Genomic DNA, 9126 nt, shown 5'->3' with positions numbered 1-9126 from the left:
GAGATATTCTAAGGGTGCGTTTGGTTTATAGGAATTTTACAGGAAGCTTTATATTGTCTATCTGCCATATATTGGAAACATGTGCATGGGCCGAGGGAGACACAATATGCAGCCACTAGAGCATCTCTAGCCGATCCCTCAAAACCGGCTTACTCCCTCAAAACTGCCGCTTATATTTGAGAAGCCGCAACCTGGTCTCAGGATAATTTCGACCCTTCTCCCCTGCGATGATCCTTTCCCTCGCTCACTCCACAACCACGCTAGTGCCGCCCAAATCCACCCCGCAGCTCCTGCCGGCACCCCCGCCCACACCGCAGCAACCCTAATCCACCCCGCACCCTCCTTGCCGGTACCTCCTCTCTCTTCCAATCGGACGAAATGGGCAACGCCTATTCGACGTCGCGGCAGAAGGGGCCACGCAGCCACCCTGAGCACCCATCGACACGCCCCACTCCTGATCCATTTCGGACCTGCCCTCTTCGCATAAGAGGAAGTACAACGACGTGAGGGGAGTGGCCGCGGAGGACTGGGTGTGCGAGATCGAGGATCGGTACATGGGGAAGCTGTATTGGATCAGCGGCTCACACTTACGGCGTGATGGTGGTCTGCCTCCACGACAGTCGTGCGAAGATATTGACATCCATGATGTCCTGGAGCTCATCACCGTCGACTCCCCCCCCCTAGTGGTTTCCCGCCACGAGGTGCGGGAGAATCGGGAGGCCTTCGAGCAAATCGAGGCCCCGCGCATCGATGAGGTGTACATGGTCTCGCTCCGAGTGAAACATCCAGAGCTCGTCGCTGAGGAGCTCAGGGTCTATGAGCTCTACAAGAAGACAACCGATGAGGCTGTGCTGTCCGGTGGGAGGTCGATGATGAGGCCTGACCGCAAATGATCGATCTTTCATCTAGCGACTCCGACTTCGGCTCTGGCATGGGTGAAGTGGATTGGAAGAAAATCATGGCTGGAGAAGATTAGTTTTATTTAGTTTAAATTTGAACCGAGTAGTTTATGTTCATGTTATGCAGTGTATCGTATTGTGCTACCTTTGTGTTTGAATCCAGCGGTTCTATTTTGAGATGAATTTGTGAGATTTTTTTTGAAAGTTAAATTTAAGGGACAGTTTTTAACTCCTACATTTTGAGGAGTTAAGGTTTGAGGACCCGTTTGAGGGCCTAAATTTAAGGGACCGGTTAAAAATGATTTTATGAGCTGAAATTATTTGAAAATTGCTCGATAAACCAACAGCAAGTAGCCAGATTACGTGGCTTGACGCTGAGATATAAAATCTGTCATTTCGACCATGGATTCCGAGTTACATAACGAGATATTCAGAATCGGAAGACAACATGCGCTGCATGCCTCGATCGAACATCGAAGCCGATATTGATTTCGGTTGCGTTTTATTCTTGCCGGTACTACTGATTTCCCATGCATATTTATTCGCCGCAACGATCGTAGGTATATGCAGCAGCATGCGGTGAACCCGTGCGTGATCAGTCCTGGCAGCCGACGAACTGGTAGTCGACGACGAGCGGCGTCCCACGTCGCGCAGAAGACGCTGGCGACTCACAGGTCCCAGTTGATCTTCTCTGGGTTGTACAGGTTGTACGTCGCCGCCACGCCGCTCGCCTGCTGCGCCGCTGCGCCGTTGGCGGACAGGCAGACCACGACCAATGCCACGAGAACCAGCACCGACACCGACATTCTTGCGCCGGCGGCGACCACCATTGCCATGCCTCTTTCTAGCTAGTTATTAGCGCCTAATTGGCCAATCAGCTGCTGCTAATGAGTAGTAGTGTATTGCTCAGTTGTGACTGGCCATATTTATAGACCCTGATTCTGACACCAGCTTCAAGCAAGACGATTGTAATCATCGCCTTCCCTTAATCAGAATTTTTAATCACAGTAACCACCTGGAGCATATGTATCAAGTTAGTAGTTTATTCAATGAGGCATAAGAGGTTACACAAACTATGCTTTAGTCACTTAAACTCTTGCTGTGAGCTTGTTGTTTAGCATTCCAAGATATTTAGATATGTAGCTATTTCTTCTTATGTTGCTTCAATGATGTGAGTGTGCCAAATATTTGCCTTGTTGTTTATGAGAGCTTTGTCAACTCTCTATAATCATAAACGGTTGGCTGCTCAGAGTTAGTGTATGGCTTTTGTCGTTTGAGAGCAACCCACCTCGAAGTCTTTGAGAGAGAATTCCTTGCGAGGATAAAGCCCTAATCACCCAGAGCTAAAAAGAGTTAGGCATCACTGAAGTCTTCCTGTCTGTGTGTCTGAAGACTATTACACTGAGACTTGTGAATCCTCCAGCGGTTAGCGTCGCGTTCTTGAGCATCCAAGAGTCATGTGATCACCGGTGAACAAAGTCTGTGAAGGTTTGGAAGTCTACCTTGAAGACTTACTAGAGTGATTGGGCAAGGACTGGGTGTCCTTAGCTCAAGGGGAATAAGATGAAGACGCAGTCTTCTGAGTTGAATCTCAGCCTCCCTAACCAGACGTACAGTTGTCACAACAACTGGAACTGGTCCAACAAATCATTGTCTTCAACGAGTCACTGGTTTCATCCTTCCCATTCCTTTACTTACTGTTGGCCCTAGTGAAGTCATTGCATGATTGCATTATCTTTTGTCTTCATTGAGTGACTGCTTGTTCTGATTGGCTTTACTATATCTTCCTACCTGATCTTTACTGCCTAGCTGCTATTAGTCATTGTGCTTTCACTTCATTGAATACTTGACTATGGTTTGCCTAGTGTAGTCTACCTTCCGCTGCATGGTAATAGGTTTATTTCTATCGTTTGTCTTTGAAACTTCCACGTTTTGAAGACTTTCATAAAAATCGCCTATTCACCCCCTCTAGTCGATCACTAGCACTTTCAATTGGTATCAGAGCAAGGTACTCCCTTGTTCTGTGTGATTCGGTTTAACCACCTGGAGTTTTAGCTATGTCGACTGCAGGGATAATCAAAGTCTCCGCTGCCCAGTCTTCGATGGAACTGAATATCCCTACTGGAAGAATAAGATGCGCATGCATCTTGAAGCCATTGATGTCGACCTATGGTATGTCGTCAAGAATGGCGTTCCCAAGGCTGGTGAAGGTGTCACTGCTGATGTCAAGAAGTTCGTTCACTAGACTCCACTGCCAAGAACATCATCTATGGTCATCTGACCAAAGGACAGTATGGACGTGTGAGTGCTTTGGAAACATCTAAGCTAGTCTGAGACTGGCTCTTCAAGGTCAACGAAGGCGTCTCAACCCAGAGAGATCAGAGAATCAGTGTCCTGACATCACAAATGAGAATGACAATGAGAATGTTCAGCTCACGTTTGATCGACTCACTGACATCACAAATGAGCTTCAAGCCCTCGATGCTACTGAGATCACCAAGCATGAAGTCGTCAAGACACTCCTGAGATCACTTGACAGCTCGTTTGACACCCTAGCCCTGATGATTCAAGAACGTCCTGACTTCAAGACACTCGATCCGTCTGACATACTTGAGAGGCTCAACACACACGAGTTTCAGCTTTCTGAGAAAAGAGACATCTACGGTCCCAACTATGGGCGAATTCGTGCCTTGAAGGCAAAAACTGTCTCCTCATCTGAAGAAGAATCTGACAACAATTCTGATGATCCTGAAGACATTGGAAAGGAGCTTGTTATGCTTGTCAAGAAGTTCCAAAAATTCACCAAGAAGAAAGGCTTCAGAAAGTCCTCACGATCAAGCTCAAGGAATGATGAAGCTTCTGCTCATGACTACAAGAAGAGAACATGCCACAAGTGCAAGAAACCTGGCCACTACATCTCTGAGTGTCCGCAGTGGGACAATGAGAACAAGAAGAAAAAGAAGAGCAAGGAGTATGATTCTGACGACAAGAAGAAGAAGAAATACTCAAGTCTTCTTCCAAGTCCTCCTCAAAGTCTTCATCACACAAGAAGAGCTCATCTGGCAAGGCACGTGCGTTTGTTGGCAAGGAAATGGATTCAGAGGAGGAGTCCGCTTCTGAGGAGGCGGAGGTGGAGTCTGAGGAGGAGTCCGATTCTGGCATTGCGAGTCTGGCTACAGCATACGTTTCCAAGTCCATCTTCAACACTGAAGACAATGACTAACTCCGTCACCGACACCGATGCAAATGACAAGGACTACTCCGCTCCTACCTACTGCTTCATGGCACGCGGTGCCAAGGTAAACACACGCACTACTCACTATCAAACTTCCAGTGAAGATGACTCTGATTGTGGTTCCAAATCCAGCTACAAAACACATGCTAAAATTGCAACTGAACAATAGAAAGCTATGTAATATATTCAAAAACTGTTAGACAAAAGCGATGACCTGTTAGACGCTGAAATGACTCGATCTCAGTCTTTAATTGAAGACATAAAAAATCTTCATGTTAAGTATGAGTAACTTGAAAGTCGTCATGAAACGCTCTCAACAACTCATGAAAAGCATTCCTATGATTATCTTCAAAGGAAGCAAGATCTTGAGAAATTGAGAGCTGCTCATGAAGATCTTCAAAAGGAAAACGAGTCACTTCGCGCCAAACAGATCAGTTCCGCTCAGGAAGGATTTGAACCACCATGTATTAAATGTATTGAGCATGACAACGCTACTTCTGTTGCTGGTTGTTCTACTGCTACTACTATTGCAATATCTTCAACTGCTGATGTGCCAACTAACCCCTCTGCTGAGGATGCCACTGCTATTACTGATGAAAATGCTAGGTTGAAAACATTGCTTGAAATAGGGATGTACAAAAGCCTCAAAGGGCATCAGACACTATGTGATGTCCTCAAAAGGCAGATCCTGAACCGAAACCCTAGGAAAGAGGGTGTTGGGTGCAAAGGAAAATGAATGTGATGGCTCTTACTGGAAACCTGAGCAGTACCCCAAAACCACATGGGTTGCTGCAAAGGGACTTTAGTGGATCCATCCACCCTATCTGGCTTCACTTGTGCTAATCCCATTGTTATTGATGAATCCTTTGATGCAAACTATAAACTGTTTAAGAATCAGAAGGGTGAAGTTGTTTGCCAGGTATATTGAGACTAACTGCAGAATGGACCGCCTATGAAGAAGGTCTGCGGTGCCGAAAAGTTCTTTGGAGAATCTTCCCTGTGAATGTCGTCATGACACCACAAGTGAAGAAGACAAACCCCAGACCACAGGCCTCATATGTCCAAAGGCTTCATATAGACAGAGGACTCACCTGAGTCGCACTAACGCAAATGTTTTGCAGGGAAGCCATACTCAGGCCTATGAATATGAGGGTTTCATCAAACCGCCATGTTCATAAGACCAAGAACTATTCTGCTTATTCTTATGAGTACTATTGTCCACCTGCAAGATTTTTTGCTAGGGCTCCAAAGCCAAAGTTCTCAGATGCTGCACTTAGACTCATTGCTTCAAAGCCACCCTTGAAGATGTGGGTGGCTAAGAAAGCTTAACTCTCTTTTGCAGGGAAAGGTCTCCAGCCGAAAACCAAAATCGTTTGAAGCTATTGCTGGGGACCTTAAACATCTTGTAGGGCGCAAGATCAAATTCCCAAATGGTCTTATTATGTATTTTGTTCCTGAGTCGCTTGCTACTTGCCCTATCAGTCCTAACCTCGATCTCAAGCTTTCATAATACACTTGCTCGTCAAATGTTTATGCTTCACAATTCTCTTCGTGAAGCCTATCCCCCTAACTGCACTGTACGGTACGACACCAGCTACTTCAGAATGGATTATTGATAGTGGGTGTACTAATCACATGACTGGCAAGCGAAGTCTTCTTATGGACTCAACCTTACGTCCATCTGACAAAAGTCACATCACATTTGCTGACACTGGTAAAAGCAAGGTATTGGGTCTAGGTAGAGTTGCAATCTCAAGGGATCAACACATGGATAAAGTCATGCTTGTTGAATCCCTTGGTTTCAACTTAACGTCTGTCTCGATGCTTTGCGATTTAAACATGATTGTGATGTTTGGAAAATATCGTTGCCTTGTTCTAATGGAATCTGACAAGTCTCTAGTTTTTGAAGGGTATCAGAAAGATGATTTGTACATGGTAGATTTCTCAGCAAGACCACAACTTGCCGTATGTCTTCTAGCAAAAGCTTCAGAATGCTGTCTCTGGCATCGGAGGCTAGGGCATGATGGCATGAGGAACTTGCACACTCTTGCAAGAAAGAAGCATGTCATAGGCATCAAGGGCGTCAAGTTCAAGAAGGATCACTTATGCGGTGCCTGTGAAGCAGGAAAGATGACGAGGGCCAAGCATCCCGCAAAGACAATCATGACAACGACTCAACCCTTCGAACTGCTCCACATGGACCTTTTTGGTCCCACCCATTACTCAACTCTTACTACTACTGCTTTTCTATATGGCTTTGTCATTGTTGACGATTATTCAAGATATACTTGGGTGCATATAATCCTCTACAAGACTGAAGTGCAGGATGTCTTCAGACGCTTCGCCAATCGAGCCATGAACAACTATGGCGTCAAGATAAAGCACATCAGAAGTGACAATGGCACTGAATTCAAGAACACTGGCCTAGATACATATCTTGATACTTTGGGCATCACACATGAATTCTCAGCTCCGTACACGCCGCAGCAGAATGGCGTCGTGGAACGCAAGAACAGAACACTTATTGAGATGGCCCGGACAACGCTTGATGAATACAAGACTCCAAGAAAATTCTGGCCAGAAGCCATTGATACTGCATGCCATATCATCAACCGTGTTTATCTTCACAAGTTTCTGAACAAGACATACTATGAGCTCCTTACGGGCAAGAAGCCAAATGTCAGTTACTTCAGAGTATTTGGTGCCAGGTGCTGGATCAAGGATCCACATCACACTTCAAAATTTGCACCGAAAGCACATGAAGGTTTTATGCTTGGATATGGAAAGGATTCGCACTCCTACAGAGTCTTCAACCTCTTTCACTATAAAGTGGTTGAAACAGTGGATGTGCGGTTCGATGAGACTAACGGCTCGCAATGAGAGCACCTGCCAAATGTGTTAGATGAAGTTCCATCCAGTGAATTAATCAAACTTATGGGAACTGGAGAAATCATACCATCTGAAGCTCAGCCTGAAGAGGAACTTATCATCTCCGCACCTGATCAACCTGAAGACAATGCTCAGCCTGAAGACAATCCTTCTAACGATGATAATGATCAGCAAGAGCAAAATCTTTGTCCTGTACATCCTCGTGTTGCAAATGAAGTACAGATTGAAAGAATAATTGATAGCATCAATGCACCAGGTCCACTCACTCGTTCAAGGGCAACACAGCTAGCAAATCTCTGTGGGCACTTCGCATTCGTCTCAATATCTGAACCTAAGAAAGTTGATGAAGCCTTCATGGAACCTGAATGGATTCAAGCTATGCAAGAAGAGCTTCAACAGTTTGAGCTGAATAATGTATGGGAACTGGTTAAGCGTCCTGATCCTCGTAAGCACAATATAATAGGCACTAAATGGATATATCGCAACAAACACGATGAGCATGGTCAAGTTGTCAGAAACAAAGCTCGTCTCGTTGCTCAAGGATACACTCAAGTTGAAGGGATTGACTTCGATGAAACATTTGCTCCTATGGCTAGGTTTGAAGCCATACGCATACTGCTGGCCTATGCAAATCATCATAACATTCTTCTGCATCAAATGGACGTGAAGAGCGCTTTTCTCAATGGCAAGATTGAAGAAGAAGTGTAGGTTGCACAACCACCTGGCTTTGAAGATCCAAAACATCCTGACATGGTGTACAAGCTCAACAAGGCACTGTATGGTCTCAAACAAGCCCCTCGGGCTTGGTATGACACACTCAAAGACTTCCTGAAGAGCAAAGGCTTCAAACCTGGTTCCCTCGACCCCACTCTCTTCACGAAGACATATGATGGTGAACTATTTGTGTGCCAAATATATGTGGATGAAATTATCTTCGGCTGCACCAATCAGAAATACACTGACGAGTTCGGATACATGATGCAAGAGCAATATCAGATGTCCATGATGGGTGAGCTGAAGTTCTTCCTTGGTCTTCAAATATGTCAGCAACGCAACAATATCTTTATATCTCAAGAGAAATACCTCAAAGATTGCCTGAAGAAATTTGGGATGCAAGATTACAAAGGCTTCACGACACCAATGCCAGCCAAACATTATCTGGGTCCCGACGACAATGGTAAAGAGTTTGATCAAAAGGTATATCGCTCCATTATTGGTTCCTTGCTTTATTTATGTGCATCTAGGCCAGATATCATGCTTAGTGTTTGCATGTGTGCCCGGTTCCAAGCGGCACCAAAGGAATCACATCACTTAGCTGTGAAGCGAATTCTCGGATATTTGGTTCACACCCCAACACTAGGATTATGGTATCCAAAGGGCTCAGAGTTTGATCTAGTTGGATTCTCGGATGCTGATTATGCTGGTGACAAGGTGGATCACAAGTCTACATCAGGCACATGTCATTTTCTGGGACGATCACTTGTATGTTGGTCTTCAAAGAAGCAGAACTGTGTATCTCTCTCCACTGCTGAATCTGAATACATTGCTGTTGGATCTTGCTGCGCTCAGCTTCTATGGATGAAGCAAACACTCAAAGACTATGGCATTCACCTGAAGCAAGTTCCACTCTACTGCGACAACGAAAGCGCCATCAAGATTGCCAACAACCCAGTTCAGCACTCGAAGACAAAGCACATTGAAATTCGTCATCACTTTCTTAGAGATCATGTTATGAAGGAAGATATTGATATCATACACGTCAACACTGAAGAGCAATTGGCAGATATCTTCACCAAGCCCTTGGATGAGAAGAGGTTTTGCAAGTTACGATGTGAGCTAAATATCTTGGAATCCTCAAATGTCCTGTGATCAGGCACACATCCTAACACTTAAGCATGTTGATGACATAGATGTGCAACACACGAAGTAAAGTATATCTTCAATCAATGGAGACTTACATTTTGAGTGTGAATACATTAACGTGGAATTTGACTTCGGAGCGCCACGATAATTGTGCGCCGTGTCTGGGTCTAATACTTCCTATACGGTGGGTAACGCCACCACCAAATTCTTCTGTTTGAAGTGTTTTACTCATGGCGTTAC

Source organism: Triticum urartu, chromosome 6 (assembly GCF_003073215.2).
Source record: "Triticum urartu cultivar G1812 chromosome 6, Tu2.1, whole genome shotgun sequence".
Taxonomy (NCBI): Eukaryota; Viridiplantae; Streptophyta; class Magnoliopsida; order Poales; family Poaceae; genus Triticum; species Triticum urartu.
The sequence above is the reverse complement of the archived record's forward strand: the minus strand, read 5'-3'. Positions refer to the sequence as shown.